The sequence below is a fragment of the Aethalodelphis obliquidens genome, unplaced genomic scaffold, assembly GCF_003676395.1.
Source record: "Aethalodelphis obliquidens isolate GAN/ISIS:26980383/991018 unplaced genomic scaffold, ASM367639v1 scaffold57, whole genome shotgun sequence".
Classification (NCBI taxonomy): Eukaryota; Metazoa; Chordata; class Mammalia; order Artiodactyla; family Delphinidae; genus Aethalodelphis; species Aethalodelphis obliquidens.
The window spans coordinates 5,047,065-5,063,178 of NW_020838001.1; positions in this window are offsets into that span (position 1 = coordinate 5,047,065).

Sequence of the window (16,114 nt, forward strand, 5' to 3'; positions counted from 1 at the left end):
CGGGGCACGAACCCGTGTCCCCTGCATCGGCAGGCGGACTCTCAACCACTGCGCCACCAGGGAAGCCCAGCAATAAAGTATTTTAAAATTAAGGCCTGTACCTTGTTTTATTAGACACTTAATAGACTATAGTATCGTGTAAACTTTTATATGTACTGGGGAACCCAAAAATTCATGTGACTTGCTTTACTGCAATATTTGCTTGATTGTGGAAGTCTGCGAATGAACCCGGAATATCTCCGAGGCGTGCCTATATTTCATACAACGGAATAAATTATTGCTGACACCTACGTCATGGACAAACCTCATGACTTCAGACTTATGTTTGAGAGAAGCCAGGCGCAGTGGAGCGCACATACAGCGTGGTTCCCTCTACGTACGATTCAAGAAGAGATAAAACTAATCCCTGGGGACAGGTAATCGTAGGGGCTGGGATGCGGCCTGGGGGTCAGCCTGGGGCTGGGTGGTTCTTTTTCTTCACATGGAGGGTGATGACATGGTTCGATCACGTAGTGAAGACTCACAGAACTGAATGCTTATGGTTTCCGCACTTTTCCAAATGTGAGTTATACTTCTATTAAAGTTTACTTAAAAAATAAATAAAAAGAAAAAAAGCAGGCCCATACCCCAGACACTCACTGTCCCAAGAACCCATCTGATTTTCCTTATAATTACTTATGAGAGGGAGTCACGAAGGTATTTTGGGGCTTAATTTTGAGAGGGTCACTTATATGCTGTGTGACTTCAGGCAAGTTACTTAACATATCTGTGCCTCCATTTCTTCATCTGTGAAATGGGAGTGACGGTGGTGGTGGATGTATAATACTTGCAGCACAGGGATTTCGGCCATCATCACAGCACTCCCCACGCTCTGAGATCATCTCGCGAACAGGATGTCCATCTTCCTGGCTGAAACGCTAGCTTCGTGGGAGAGGGGTCCTCCCAAGCTTCCTGGGACACTGCTCGGCCACTGCAAGTATTCAATACATATTCATCCAGTGACTGAGCAGAGGGTCGGGGACCCATGAGGCAGAGCCACCCAAGAACAGGCTTTGAGAAAAGGAAGCTTCCCTGGTGCAAGAGCAAAGCTGATGGCAGGCCAGCGTGGCCGTAGGTGCCAGTGGGGGCACCTGGATCCCCCTGACTTGTCCAGCACCCGGAAGGGGCTGCTACTCAAAGAATCACTCCTTTCGGCCAAAAGCAACCTTGGGAAAAAGAGAAAGAAAGAGAGAAGAGGCAAAATGAAACCTCCGGGGTCTCTCCTGCCAGGGTGGCCTTGGAATGTTTTTAAATTATGCCAGGACCACTGACGCCCAGGAGCAGTGTTCCCTGGAGGCACTGAGCCGGACACTACGTCTCTCGTCCACCCGCCTCAACTCCTTACAGGCGACACCCGACTGGGGGGCAGGGGGTGCCAGAGGCCACACTCGAGTCACCGCAAGCGGCGGGGACAGGGCCACCGCGCTCCCACCTCTCCCAGTGAGCTCCGTTTGACAGGACGTAATAAAAAGTCTTTTAATCTTTGTCACCGTGGGTAGGCGGAGAGGCCAGACGTCTCCATGTTTTAAAGGGAAATTTTAATTAGTATGTAAATTCGACTGGCGACATTAAAATGTCATTTGCTAAGTAAATGTTGCGGCACTCGGAGTTCAGGTATTTATTTGATCCTGTCCTGCCAAGGTGCCTTTGTGGGTTCCTTGAGTGTGTAATAACAGCATTTCAAAAACAAAATGAAATTCTGCCTCTGTTACAATGCACCCGGGTTACGGCTTTGCCGCCGGCGATGTGACTGGAATATTTTAAGGTAGCGGCCGCCGTCTCTGGCAGCCGCACACAATGTCCCCTCTTTCCTGTCTTCTGAGGCAGCCTCTGGGGGCTGTGAAGGAGACCCGTGCATCCTGGAATCAGAATCCCCAGCACTGGGCTGGCGGCCTCTGGGGTGACTGCCAGCTAACTGCGAAGTGGGGGACGTGATGGGCGTCCAGGCTCTCAGATGAGGGGTGACAGCTGAGAGGTCAGGTCGTGTCCCAGCCTCCACAAAACCCACGAGGAACCACCCGCAGAGGAAGCGGTAGGAGGAGATCACCAGGGGCCACGTTTTCCTTAATTCCAATATAGGTGATAATTTAATGCTTAGGATCCAATGACTGTCCAGTCTTTCAATGCACTGGAATTTCCACCAATAGTGATCAAAGCATCCTCTGAATGTTGATTACGCTTCACTAAACCTTCCCCGTGTGTGTGTGCATGCATGTGTGCGTGCACGTCTGCAGCTCCAAGCTGCCAGCCTCCTACAGCGGGAGTCCATTCAGCTCCCAGCTCCTGCCAGGCCTGAGCTGGCTCTGCGTGTGTGTGTTTGTGTGTGTGTGTGTGTGTGTGTGCGCGCGTGCGCACGTGCGTGCGTGTACATGTGTGTTTGCTTGTGTGTACATGAGTGCATGCGCATGTGTGTTGGGGGTAGTTCTAGATTACTGCATTTACCAGATGCACAAACTGAGGCCCAGGGATGTGACCCCGCTGGTCTCCCGTCCCTCAAGCTTTCCTCCTCTAATCCACCCCAATACCACCTGTTGGAGGAGAATGAATTGGGGACATTTTCAGGAGCCTGGGAGGGACTGGGACAGAAGTCCCCCAAAGTGCATTAGCTCTCACGCCGGCCCTGCCAATCATCAGCTGTGAAACCTCGATTCCCTGAATCCCCATCCCCACTGCTGCTCCCCGACCCCCATCTTCTCCAAGTCAGAGAGTGGCACATGGGTGTCTGGGTGGCTGAACCCCAAAGCCGGGGCGTCCTCGGGGCACCGTGTGTCTTGAGGAACAGAGAGGAGGTGAGGAAGGAGTGGGGTGTGGGCCAGGCTGAAATGGGTGGTTTCTGCTCAGCTTATAGGTGTTAAGACAACACTCGGGACCCCCAGCCCTCTGATAAGTCCCACCTGTCCCACCTGCTAGAACGCCAAATGTCTCTGTGAAAACACCCCACCTTTGGCTGCTGAACATTTATGTTGTAAAACCCAAATAGAATACCAATACAGAGGCAGCCCTTCCCCACCATCCCATTAGGATTTACCACCTGTGCTGGAAGAAGAAAAACACTTACGTTAGAGGCACAAGGGTTTCAATACAGCTCTCTTCATCCTCTTATTCACGCAGTCACTCAAAACGCTGGCTGAGGGCCCACTACCCCCTCACCTGGACCCTTGGCCCTCTGAACAGAGCAATGGTTTAAAGGGCAGAGGCCCTAGTGTGGAAGAACCAGGCTGGAATCTTGGTGGGACTGCTTCCTGGCTGTGTGAGGTTAATGAACCTCTCTGAGCCCCAGTGTTTTCATGGGTCAGTGGGTGATGCTGGCAGAGCCCATTTCAGAGACGCTCCTGCGAAGCACAGCCCTGGTCACGTGTGGAGACCCCAGCAAGTGGCAGGTTTGACTATTGCTGCTGGAGCTTCCAGCCCACATGGACCCTTCCTGACGCAAGACTTGCCAGTGAAGAGGAAGGGGGGTGGGCAGAGCGGGTGCCGTGTTTCCCCAACAACTTTATGGAAGGAGCGCCCTCCTGGGATGAGATTTCTTCCCAAACACCCTGCCCATTTTCCAGAGTTTCCGGAGTTAATGACCAAGTTTCAATATTTCTAGAAACCTGAAAAGCTCTAAATGTGCAAAGACGCTTAGGTGGGCTTGGAGGGGTCTAGAGATGGAGAGGAGTCAGGATGAGGCTTTGTCCCCTGAGTGGTGAGACACAGATTTACCTTCTCCTCCTGGGTCCACTCAAAGGGCCTTTCAGCAAATCTGGTGGTGGACTAGTTAGTGGGAATTTGTGAGGAACGCACCCGGAAGCAGCCATCCACAGCAACACTCTCTAGCCATGAACGTCTACTCACTGGTCCTCGCCCCGGGGAGCCTTGAAACTGCTGGTGCCTGGGACCCACCCGGTGGCCAGCCAGCCTGATTTAATTGGCAGGATGGTGATCTGAGGATCAGTGGGTCTTAAAACCTCCCCAGTGATTCCCACGTGCAACCAGGGCCGAGAACCACTGGTTCAGGGCTGCAGTGGGCAGAACGGCAAAAGGGGGATGAATGAGCGGCAGAAGCTTCTGCATGAGGCAAAGAGCCAGGATTTCTCAGGAGAAAGATTCTTGGGTCCCAGTTCCAAGATGTGCTTGGATAAGGTTGGTGAGAGCCACCTGGAGCTGGCTGGGCACAGGAATGCCATCTGAGTTCCCAGAGCTCAAGCCCCAGGATGAGCTGAGAAACTCAGCCCCATCACCTCCTGACACCACGGACATGCCCCCTGGGGGGAAGGATACCAGCATGTGGGGCTGCAGCCTCCCTCTCAGCTCAGAGGAGCCTGGGGTGTTAGTCACCTCTCACTCACACCCCTGTTCCCTTCGTTCATTCATCTATTCATTCATCTGTCTTCTACTGAGAGCTGCCTATGTGCCTGGCATCATTCCAGATTTGGAGACCTAGCCAGGAAAAAGTCAAGACACATGCCCTCAAGGAGCATACAGTCTAATGGTGGAAACAAACGGCATGGGTATCACTTAAAACAGCAAGGAAGTTTCAAATAGTGGCAAGTGCTGCAGAGACAATCAGCTTTCCACCTGGAAAATGAGGATTATAGTAAAGCCCTTCAAGACCAATGTAAAGATTAAATTAAATAAGTAGTGAAAATATACACGGCATGGTAACAGGCGTCCAGCAGGTGTTCCAAGCTTACCGACAGCGGTTGGCAAGAAGAGAATCAACACAGCACAGGGAGAAATGCTGTGTATCAAGGATGTAACAGTAAGTTAGAGACACACAACAAAGAGATACAGGGCCTTCTCTGGCTCAATAGGAGGCACTAGGACCAGGGCTGGGTCCAATTTATTTAGCATTTCCCTAAATACCGATCCTCTCCTGTCCTCATACAGTTTAGGAAACGTGGATGGCTCTCATGAGCCAGGCCACCCTGGGCAAGCCCTCTAATTCCATCCCATCATAGGTGAAATTGGGAATTCTAGATGGAGAGGAATGTCTGTGTTCAATAGAATGTTAAGAGACTAGGAGGGACAGAGGATGCAGCCCAGAGTGGGCCCCAGACCCTGGCTATCTGTAGGTTGTGCTGACCTGCTAAAAAGGGGCTCTCCAATCCCGAAAGGTGGAGTCTGGAAAAGGGCCAAGTAAAGGTCTGTGGATGCTGTTGGTTCTGGCAAGGTCCCCAGCACTTGGACCAGCGCCTAGCACGTAGTTGGCACTCAGTTCATGTTTGTGGGGGAGCGAATGACGCTCCGGGCCAGCTGCGCACCTGGCGGAGAGACAGTCACGTCCATCACTAGCTGGAGGCTACGGCCCCTCCCCCAGGACATCTGAACGGGGCAGGAGGCAGGGCACGGACTGATGTTTCACCACTGAAAGGACGCCTTTAAGACGAGCGGAGATAAAAAGTGACCTCGTTTCATAAGCAATGTTGAAAGGGGGTTGCTCAGGGGCCTAGTTCAAGCTGAACGGGAAAGAAGCCCCAGGGAGACCTGCACCCATCCCCATTGGGACTGTTGCGGCATGGGGGTGGCAGGAGTCACCCCCCACACATCACACCGTGCAGAGGGGGACAGTCCAGCTTTCCCGGATTTGGTTCCCCGAGAGACAGTGTGTCTGGGTCATGAGCCAACCCAGGACCATCCCTCCTGCTCTAACCAGCTGCTTAGCGGTGCCCACAAGACCAGGACGCCTCCCGTCCACCTGGCCAGTCCGCGTGTCCTGGTTTGTCCGACTCCACGCTGCAGCGCCCGGCGACACCGGCCACCCCACCACTCATGCCGGAAGCCTGGGGTCACTCTTGTCCCTCTCTCTCATCCACACCTTGCAAGTTCTCGCCAGAATCTGTCCACTTGTCTCCCTGTCCCAGCCTCCTGGATGACCGTCATGGCCTCAGGCAGTTCTCCACAAAGGCCCTGGCAGGAGGTGGGTCTCACCCCGCCACGCCTGTTCCACACCCTCCCCTGGCCCTGCTGCCCTTTCCATTTTTCTCTCCAGTTCCAGGCACACTGGTTTGCTAGGCAGCCCGGACACAGACGTAAAGTATTCATGGTTATCAATTCATCAGCCGACAGAAATAAATTGTCCCTCTGGAACGCATTTCAAATCTCCAGGGCCAGGTATTCCTGCTTACAGACTGGTGCCACCGCCCGTCCTACAGTATTTGGATGGGCCTGTGGGATGCAGTCCTGCGGGCTCGGGGCACCATGAATGCACGATCCTTGTCAGAGCACCTACTGTGTGCCTTGCTGTTCCACACTTGACCTCATTGCATGTTCGCGACATGAGGGCCTGCAAAGTCAGAGACTTCTGAACGTGCGGTCTGGTGGCTGGGGTTAGAGAGGTAAGTTCAGATCTGCCTGACGCCACAGCTCTTACGCCACTAGTTCCTTCCAAGGCACCTTTACAATTTTTTCTGGGTTCTTCAAGCCTCAGTTTTTTCCGTTACCTTAAAGGGAATAAATAGCTTACTTGAGTTTTATCCTAGTGATATGCATTCTCTTGTTATTAAAAGTTAGTACATAAGGTCTAAAAATATCTTGTGTGATAATATGAGACTGTTTGTATAAAAGGTTTTGCAGAGGGCTCTAAACGGAATCATCTTTCGTGAATCGCCTTTACTGAGAGTCAAACCTCCCGAAACTGAGTCCGCACCAGGCTTCCTCCAACACTTCCTCCAGTCTGAAGACGTTTAAACCTTCACAAAAGGTCGTTGGTCAGCCTTTGTGGGCTGGTTTTTGTTCCTCTTCACTCTGTTGACCAAGAGGGGAGAGGCACCCCCAGACTGTCAAGGCCACAGGGATGGGCCCTAATATTCATTTCAACAGAATTTCAGTACAACAAAATCCCAAGACAACAGCAATCCTTTCACTAAGACTTGGGCTTGGCTGGACTGAAATGGACCTGAATTATTCCGATAACTAATTAGAGCTTATTATTTTTATTGTCTTTGATTTAAGAAAAGAACAGCTCATGCTGAACCCGGAGGACCCCTGTAGCACATCAGTAGAAACGTTTGTGGTATTCTGTATGATAATGATGAATATTACTATGGCAGGGGAAAAAACCTTCTAAATAAAAGTAATAATGAAAAAACCCATCCCTTTTAGCTGTTTTAGGGATGGCATATACCTGCTGAGTTCTTGTGGGAAGCAGAGAAATGCTTGCCCTGCGGACACGGTTGAATTTGTGTTGTCTTGTTTGATGTGGTTTTGGACAGGGGTCGTTTGTCAGCCTTTGTGAGCTGGTTTTTGTTCCTCTGCACTGGAGGGGCCCTCAGCGATCTGAAGAGGACGCTGGGCTGGGGTTGTCACTGCCAAGAATCAGGGAAGGAGGCTAGGAGGTCCAGGGTTTGTGTCTCAGGATGGAGGCGGGAGATGCCAAATAGGGTGGTACGCTCTGTCGGGGTGCCTGGGAGAGGGGGGCCTGGGAGAGAGAGGCCCGGGCTCTGCATCGTCCAGGTGGAAGGTGAGGGAGACCACGTAAGTGTCGTCCACTCCTGGCCACTACAGGGAGTGTAGAGGAAGCACATCTAACCATTATGCCAGGACAGCAGCGGGGGACCTGGACTGCCCGGGGCAGACTAGGATGTGGCCGCTAACTGAGACATCATTTGCGGATGGTGTCCGGCAGACACTGGGATGCCTGGGACTGGCTCTCTGGCTGTTATAAAAAATCCTTCAGCCTGACCTCGTGGAGCTAGGGAACAGCCTTCTCTATGACCCTTTACAGCTAAAGTAAAGGGCTTGCTTTCTGCCCTGTGCTGTCATTCTCTGTGGATGAGTAAATCTGAAATCATAGACACAATTTTAAGTTTTTCAGTGATTGCTATGCATAAGCCACTGCACAAGACATGTAACAAGCATCCCTTCACGGACTGGTCCCGGCAACTCCAGGAAATGGGGACCGCCACGATCCCCACTCTGCAGACGAGGAAGCCGAGGCTCGGAACAGCTGTCCTATGACTATGACCAAGGTCACACACCTTAGAAGGAGGAGAGCCAGGACCTGAAACCAGGTCTGTGGGACCCCAGGGTTCCTGCCCTGTTGTTTCTGCATCAGAGACACTAATTTACATCAACCGTTCAAGGCTGATAATGTTCGGTCTTTTTCTACATTTCTCACCTGGTCCCGTCACACTTTAAAGACTCATGAGCAAAAAAACCAAAGACAGACATAAAACGAAAACACACTCCTGAGCGCTCAGCAGTTCAACTTCACAACCTAGAAGTAATCAAACTAGGACGCCTCTAAACCAATCCTCCAAGGCGCCGTCAGGGTCCAGTTTGTTTTTTTTTTTAATTTATTTTTGGCTGTGTTGGGTCTTCGTTTCTGCGCGAGGGCGCGACGAGCGGGGGCCACCCTTCATCACGGTGCGCGGGCCTCTCACTGTCGCGGCCTCTCTTGTTGCGGAGCACAGGCTCCAGACATGCAGGCTCAGTAGTTGTGGCTCACGGGCCTAGTTGCTCCACGGCATGTGGGATCCTCCCGGACCGGGGCACGAACCCGCGTCCCCTGCATTGGCAAGCAGACTCTCAACCACAGCGCCACCAGGGAAGCCCGAGGGTCCAGGTTTCCAAAGACCCTGAGATGGAGGAAGGGAGGGTGAGTCCCCACCTCTTAGCTTGTCCACTCATGGGCCAGTTGTTCTAAGACTCCTCTGTCTCCCCAACTTCACAGTGTTCCAGGCCTTTCTAGAACATGCCAAATGGCTTGGTTTTAAATTCTGACTCTGCCCTTTGCTATGGACCTTGGGCAAGTGACATGAACCTGTGAATCTGTGAAATTGGGATGTCAGTCAAGCCTTCCCAGTGGGCTGTGATGGAGGTTGGGTGAGATAACGTACGCAGAGCTTGTTAGCACCTGCTCACGGCTCAACACAGCAGTTCCATGTGCTGTGTTGTGTTGTTGTCATTGTTTTTATCCACCCCCGCCCCCAACACTCTGTTATTCTCAGGAATCAGCACCAAGAACTGACTCTCGACGGTCACCCGTCAAGTCAGCGGCCCTCACCTCTGCCACCCGCTGGGATCACGCGGGAGTTTTAAACCTCCTGATGGCCAGGCCACATCTCAGAACAACTATGTGGGAATCTCTGGGTCTGTGTCCCAGCATCGGAGATTTTCACGTTCCTGGCGATTTCAACAGGCAGCCAAGGCTGAGAACCCGAGGATGGAGGACTTGGGTCCTGTGATCCCAGTTGCTCTACAAGGAGAGAGGACTTGCCTAGGTGACGTGTCTGACAACCGTCGGTCATGTGATGGGTGATGGAGATCAATGCATGCAGCCAGGCCGCAGACCCCAGTCCCACAGTCCCCTGGCCCCTGACCTTCCTGTCACCCTCTCTGCTTTGATCCCAGAGGCTCTGTGAAGTCCCCATCTCAGGGCTGTGGCCAACACATTCTCTGGTTGGCCATGGGGCCAGCCGGTCCCTCCTTGTGTGCCCTGAGTTCCAGGGCCTGGATGGCCTGGGCAAAGGGTCTGTCCAGCCCACGGTCATGGTGAACGTGCTGGGTGAACACCTCACAGACGGCCTCTCCAAGCCTGGTGACGGTAGGGACTGGGGTGAGGGGGGGTGATGCTGGCCTCCAGGCAGCCACAGGAGCCCACCAGACACATTTTGCTTGAATCATACTATGTTAAAAAACTTTAAATGAGTTCCCAACGTTTAAAAATCTGTGGCTTGCACATAAAAATTTCATTTCATTCCCTTTCTTGCACAGCGAGACTACTTTGAGCTCACACGGATGCAGCAGCCAGCAGGGACTGGTCCAGCTGCCCCTACGTGGGAGCAGCCTGTGGACCACACTGCCCGCCTGTCTCTCCCCTCCCAGTGTGGCGGCAGCCCCCGGAGCCCAGGGCAGGCCCCAGTCCTGGGCGAGGCACAGTCCCCTTTGTTCACTCTCAAAGCCTCTTCCTGCCATTCTGAGCTTCCCAGGCCCAGGGCACAGGTGGTGCCGAAAGCTTCCCAACACACCTGTCCTCACGCCAGTACTGGGGTGAGAGGGGCACCCTTCTATACCCTTTTCCCAGATGAGCTAACTGAGCTCAGAGAGGGTGAATAATTTGCCTCGGGACACACAGCTGGCCAGTAGCAGAGTGAGACTCAAAGCGAGGCCACCTGATCCCAGTGACGGAGCCCTTCACCCACAATGGCCTCCCCTTTCCCCCATTCAATCATTCCCAACACACAGAGAGACGTGAACTGGGGAAAGAAGATGGAAGTCGATACATAATGGAGGTATTTTGCATTTTTGGCAGAATTTAAACAGAAGCCCTGGGAAAATGCTGGCATTTCTACTCCAAAGGGACTCTGTGAATGCATGGCCCAGGTGAAAGTAAGCTCAAGGGAACAAGGGGTTAAGGGGAAATAAATGGATGACTTATCATTTCTCTTCCCCTGCCCGCCCATCCTTTTGGCCACCACTGAACACAGGGCCTTGCCTAACACCGTGATTTATCCGTGTATAAATATCAACAGAGTGTCTCCGATGGGACAAGAAGGTTGCCCGTTCTCTGAGCTCTAATAATTTCCTTATGTTGCACAACTGCCTCACTCCTTTCAATCAAGAGCTGCCGCCCAGGGAGGCCTGTGGTCCTTGCTCACTGGGTTAGCAAATACCAGGCTGTCTGGGAGACTCAGCATTGCCCGGGGCTTTCAGGAACTTCCTTCAGATAAAAACCCCGCCAGCCAGGGGAGAACTGCCAGACAAATTAGGAAGAGCTGCCTGACGGGGCCTTTTCAGATCCTTTGAGAGGAGAAAGCTCACTCCCTTCTGAGAAGGTTACCTGTCCAGGTACCGGCTGAATCGCCTCATTATTCTAAGGGTTTCCTGCAAAGGCTCCATGCTCCAGGAGCCAGGACTGCCAAGCTTTGAAGAAGAGACAAGGCTACGTTCAAACCAATTTGACCTTGAGGGGGCAGGATGCTAGAGCTCAGCCTCCTGGAGAAGGAGAAGATTATTTCCAGAAAGAAATGAAGCAGCTCTTTCAGCCTCGGGCCTGAGCTGACTTTATTTTTTCTCTCTCGGAGGCAGTGAACTAAAATCGGGCCTTTATTTATCAGGACTCATTCCTACAAGAGCCTTATTCGCCCTGGGAAGAGTCAAGGCAGAAAGTTCATGGGGGAGGTAACTGTCTTACATGCAGAGAGAGCGATGGAGGGAGTGGGGCCCAGAGAGGGCAAGTCGCTTACCCTGGGTCACAAAGCCAGGCAGTCTCCAGGTGGCAGGAGTCAAGCCATGTTTCTAGGACATTCCAGAACATTCATGTTTCTACTAGAGGGGGGTTTCCCAACCTTGACGTTGTTGGCATTTGGGCCGGATGATTCTCTGTTGCCGGGGGCTACCCTGTGCTATATAGGGAGCTTAGCAGCCTCCCTGACCTCTGCCAACATGATGCTGGTAGCCCCACCCCATCCCAGCAGTGACAACCATGTGCCTAGAGGACAGGGTGGCTCCCTCCATGTGTCCTGTTTTAAAAAATGTGGCCTGGACCTCGGGTTCTCTTACCTGCAGTGGGACTGGGCCCTGAGGGTCCTTAGCCCTGTGGGCCGGGCAGGAGGAGGTGCCCAGGTGTGGGGCATCCTGAAGGACCAAGAGGCAGTGGTGGCCTGGTCCGACCATGCCCATAATCCCACTCCTTCCCCCCAGTGCCCCCAGGGATGCCCATCTCACAGACGGGGACACGGAGACTCGGCCGGGCGGCGGCCACCCTCTGTCCGCAGCGGTGACAACGTGTCCCAGGGAAATCACAGCTGCTCAGGACCAGCCCAACAGACGGCCAGGGGAGCCCTCTGGCTTCTTTCTGGAACATCCTTTTTTCTTTGCCTTTTTCTTTGCTGGGGGCCTGCCGGGGGGGTGGGAGGTCCTGGCTTTTGAGGGCCCCCAGGAGGGAGTCAGGCGTGGAGCTGACTCAAACCCTCAGCAGCCCTGCGGGAGAGCCGGAGGTGTCGGGGGCTCAGCATCACCGCCGAGGGGAGCAGATGGTGGGCTGCAGCCGTCCCTTCCTCTCTGCCGCTGACGTCCCTCCCCCACGTCCTTTCTCATCCTCCCTCCAACTGCCCTGTCCCTTGGGCCCCCTTTCCTGGAGCGGCCCAGCACCACCGCCCTCACAAGAACCACGGTGCCCACAGCAGCGGCCTCGATCCGCTGCCTTCCCGTGCCTGCCTCAGCTCCCCCTCCGCACCGATGCTTCTGGGGTGGACTCTCCAGGAAGCTGTTTTCTTGCCCGTGCCAGGGTCTGCTTCTGGGGGAGCCCAGACGAAGCGCTAGTCACAGCACCCACGCGTGTCCCGCACACGCCGCCTGCCCCTGTCTATTTCTCTCACGGCAGGGGCAGGCGAGTCCTCCCAGGCTCCACTGCCTCTGGCCGAATAATATCTGGGCTCTCTCAAGCTCCCTTCACAGACCCTGGGCTCTCTGCACCCCCAGGGCTTCTGCACGTGCTGGTCCCGCTGCCTGAAATCCTTTCCCCCAGGCGTGCACAGGGCCAGATCCTTCCTGTCTTCATGCCTGAGCCCAGGCTCACTCTGCGCCTCCCCGGTCTGGCAGCTGTGCTCTGCCCCTTGGCCCAGCTGTGCTGCGTCAGCACCCAGAGATCTCGAAGGTCACCTTCTCTGAGCCTGTGTTTACTCAGCCACGGCCTCTCCTGAAGCAGAAGGTGAGCTCCGTGAGGGCAGGAAGCCTCACCATCTTGTTCACTGCAGTAGCTCCACCTAGAACAGTGTGGCAATGGTAGTCTCAAAGGATGCTTGTAGGAGGGATGAATGGATGGATGAATGAAGACAAAGCCAGACCATGGATGAGCGGGGGAGGGGGCCAGCTTGAAAGGGATGCCCTGACTCTCCCCGTGTTCCCAAGATTCCGCCCAGTCGGCATCCAGCATCCACGAGAGCCTGTCCTGGGCTCTGGGCACCTGGTCTTCCATGCCATAGGAGACACTGGCGAAGACTCAGGGTGGCTCCCTCTCTGTCCCCCAACGTGAAGGAGGCCCTCAGCTATGAGCAGGACACCAGAACTTGGCTGTGTTCCAAGAGAACAGAGGGAGAGAGAAATCCAGCATCATTGGACAGCCGAGGAGCTATGGAAATGCATCTAAAATAGCTATTCTAGCAGCTGCCGGCAGATTACTTTCTCTATGCAGACTGGATGGCTTTAATAAAAAATGAGAACTTCTCCATCTGCTCCTTAAAGATAAGCCCCCGGTTCCCCAAATCGGTGAGCGACAGAGGCCCGGGGGGCTCGGAGAGCCTGGGAACAGCCAGCGAGGCCAGTGACAGAGCCGATTAGCTAGGATGGGGCAGCGCGAGGCCGGTCGGTGCCTCCGGGCTGTGTGACGGAGGTGGAGGCCAGGTGATGAAGCCGTCGTTCAGGCCCTGTGGAGGCCGCCTCGCCTTCCCCAGGGTTACGTGCCAGCCTTGTCTCCTACCTGCTGTCAGGAGGAAAAGGATGGATCTCCAGGGGCCTGGTAACCCCGGGATCACGACTGCGTTCCCAAGGGTGACCGGGAAGCAGCCTGTCTGATGGAGACCATGGGCTAAAGCAGGTCCCACGTCCCTTGAACAAGATTAACCACCAAGATGGCTGCCATGTGCACCCAAAAGACACTGCCGGGGGGCCGCCCAGATCCCCCATATTGTGGCAGGTCTCCTAGCTCTACTGTTGGAGAAGGACTGCAGGGCCGGGTGCTTGCACAACTGGGGGGCCTTCGATGAGATCATGGATACAGCGTGATGATCAGAAGGCAGCTAGATCCTTTCCCAGGGCCTTGGAAGGGCCACGAGAGGGAGCGGCCCTGGGACTCAGGCTGTATGGGCTTCACTATAAACGTGTGTGTGTGTCAGAGAGAGACAGAGTGTGAGTGTGTGTGTGCACACATGGAGCTGACATCTTTCCACCCGAGCCTTCTTCGGTTTGGAGCCCCAGGTACAACATGAAGTAAGTGACATTTATTAATGTGTGACGATGCCCACCTCCTGCCCCAGCTCTTGATCCCAGGCCCCCATCAAGGACTACTCTTTGCCAACCACCTCTCAGAATTTCGTGACACAGAATCAGAAGGATAGGACTAGAAAGGCAGGAAGCGGAGGGGAGGACCTGCCCAGAGAAACCAAGTTTGTCCACAAAGAAATGACAGAGATTTGGTAGAAGGAAGGGAGACTAAAACTCAACAGGCAGCAAGTTTGAAAGAGCCAGGAGTTTGTCGAAGGCGAGGCTCTCTGGGCGCATACAGTCTTGACAAGTCACGTTGTTGGTCGTGAACGGGATCCTCTGATGTTCTCGGAGAGACACAGGTAACCAGCAAATGCCTTTTGACCGACTGTTGGTTGTAGCAACCACGTGTGACTAGGGTATCAGTGGGGCAACACAGGGCCCAGGTTTTAATAGGGTTACACTTCAGTCCAAGAAGGAGTTCTCCTGCCCAGATGTGTGTATGTGTGTGTGTACGTGTGTGTCTGTGCACATATGGGAAGCACCACCCACGTATTATACCACTGCTGTATACAGATGTGACACAATGGGGGCTGGGGGCTGCAGCCTTGCCACCCGGCAGGGGAGACCTGGGGGTGCCCTCAGCCCACCAGAGTCAACAGCACAGAGAAGTCCCAGCCCCTGTAATCTGCACACTTACAGAAACTGCTACCTTAGCCCCCATTTTCTAGATGGGACCTTTTTTTAAAGTTAAGTGGGTTAGCTCAGGGCTTCTTAGACTTTAACGCACCCACACACACACTCGGAGGTCTTGTTAAAATGCAGATTAGGGTTCAGCAGGGCTGCGGTGAGGCCCGGTATTCTGCCTGAGCTGTCTGAGCGGCTACCGGGGGTGCGAAGCTGCTGGGCCAGGGAGCACACCGCGAGAAGCAAGTGAGAAGGGGTTGTGCGTGCTTTCTGTGCGAGGCGTGTTTGAAGGCTGGGGTGCAAGTGGACTCCCAAGAGGACAGTAGGGAGGAGGGTCAGCTTTGGGGACAGGGACGTGGCGGGTGACTTGCCCACATGTGGTACATCCTCCACCCGGGGACTGAAGGAAGGAAGGCTGACAGCTGCCTCCTGCGGGGCTCATGGAGCCGCGGGACCCCTGCCGTCCCCCTGGTTTCACAGTACGATGAGTCCTGCCTTCCACTTGTCCTCGGCCCTGAGGTGGGCCCACAGGGGGCCCCAGGGGCGCCCAGGGTCAGAGGCTGGCCCACCGGTAAATCTCTATGCGATACCGGCCAGGGGAGACAAAGGGCTCATGTTTAAAGGCGTTTTTATTTGAAAATAATTTCAAACTTTACCAAAAAGTTGAAAGAATAGGAATTGTACAAAGAGCCCCCATATAACTGTTTGCCCAGATTGACGGCTAACATTTTATCTCTGTTTCATCGTTTGCGAGCTCTCTCTCCCTCCTTGTCTCTCAACCTCAATCTGCCCCTCTTGCCTGCCCCCCCATTTGTATAGATTTTTCTAAGCCTTTTAAGAGGCCTTTCCCCCTCAATGCTATAGTGTGCATTTCCTAAGAAAAGGGATATTCTCATATACAACCACATACCGTTACTCACTCCAGGAAGTTAACATGCATGCGATTCTTTTCTCTGATTTTCCATCCATATTCCAGTTTGGCCAATTGGCCCAATGCAGTTCTTGCTAGCATTTTCTCCTGCCGTACAGGGTCCTGTCCAGGACCCGGTTTTGTATTGAGTTGTCATGTCTCTTTAGCGTCCTTCAAGCTGGAATGTTTCCGCAGTCTTTCTTTGTCTTTATGACATTGACATATTTGAAAAATACAGTCCCTCCCCCGCTGACCCCATTAAAAAAAATAGTGTGTTACTCTTTTTGGATGGATCTGATGTTCTCCACATAGTTAGAGGCAGGATGGGATTTCTGCCAGCTGACTGCGTGGTGATGTGTGTGCCCTTCAGGGGCCCATTGGCTCTGTGCTGAGATGTTAATTTTTATCACCTGGTCAGGATATTGCCTGATTTCTCCACTGCTTAATTACGAATTTTCCTTAAGACCATGCAAATATCCAGCCCCTCAACAAATTCCCAAATTACCCATTGGTGACCCTGGCCCTGACCCATCTTTACAACCATGATTGCAAAGTAATGCTTTTAAGTCC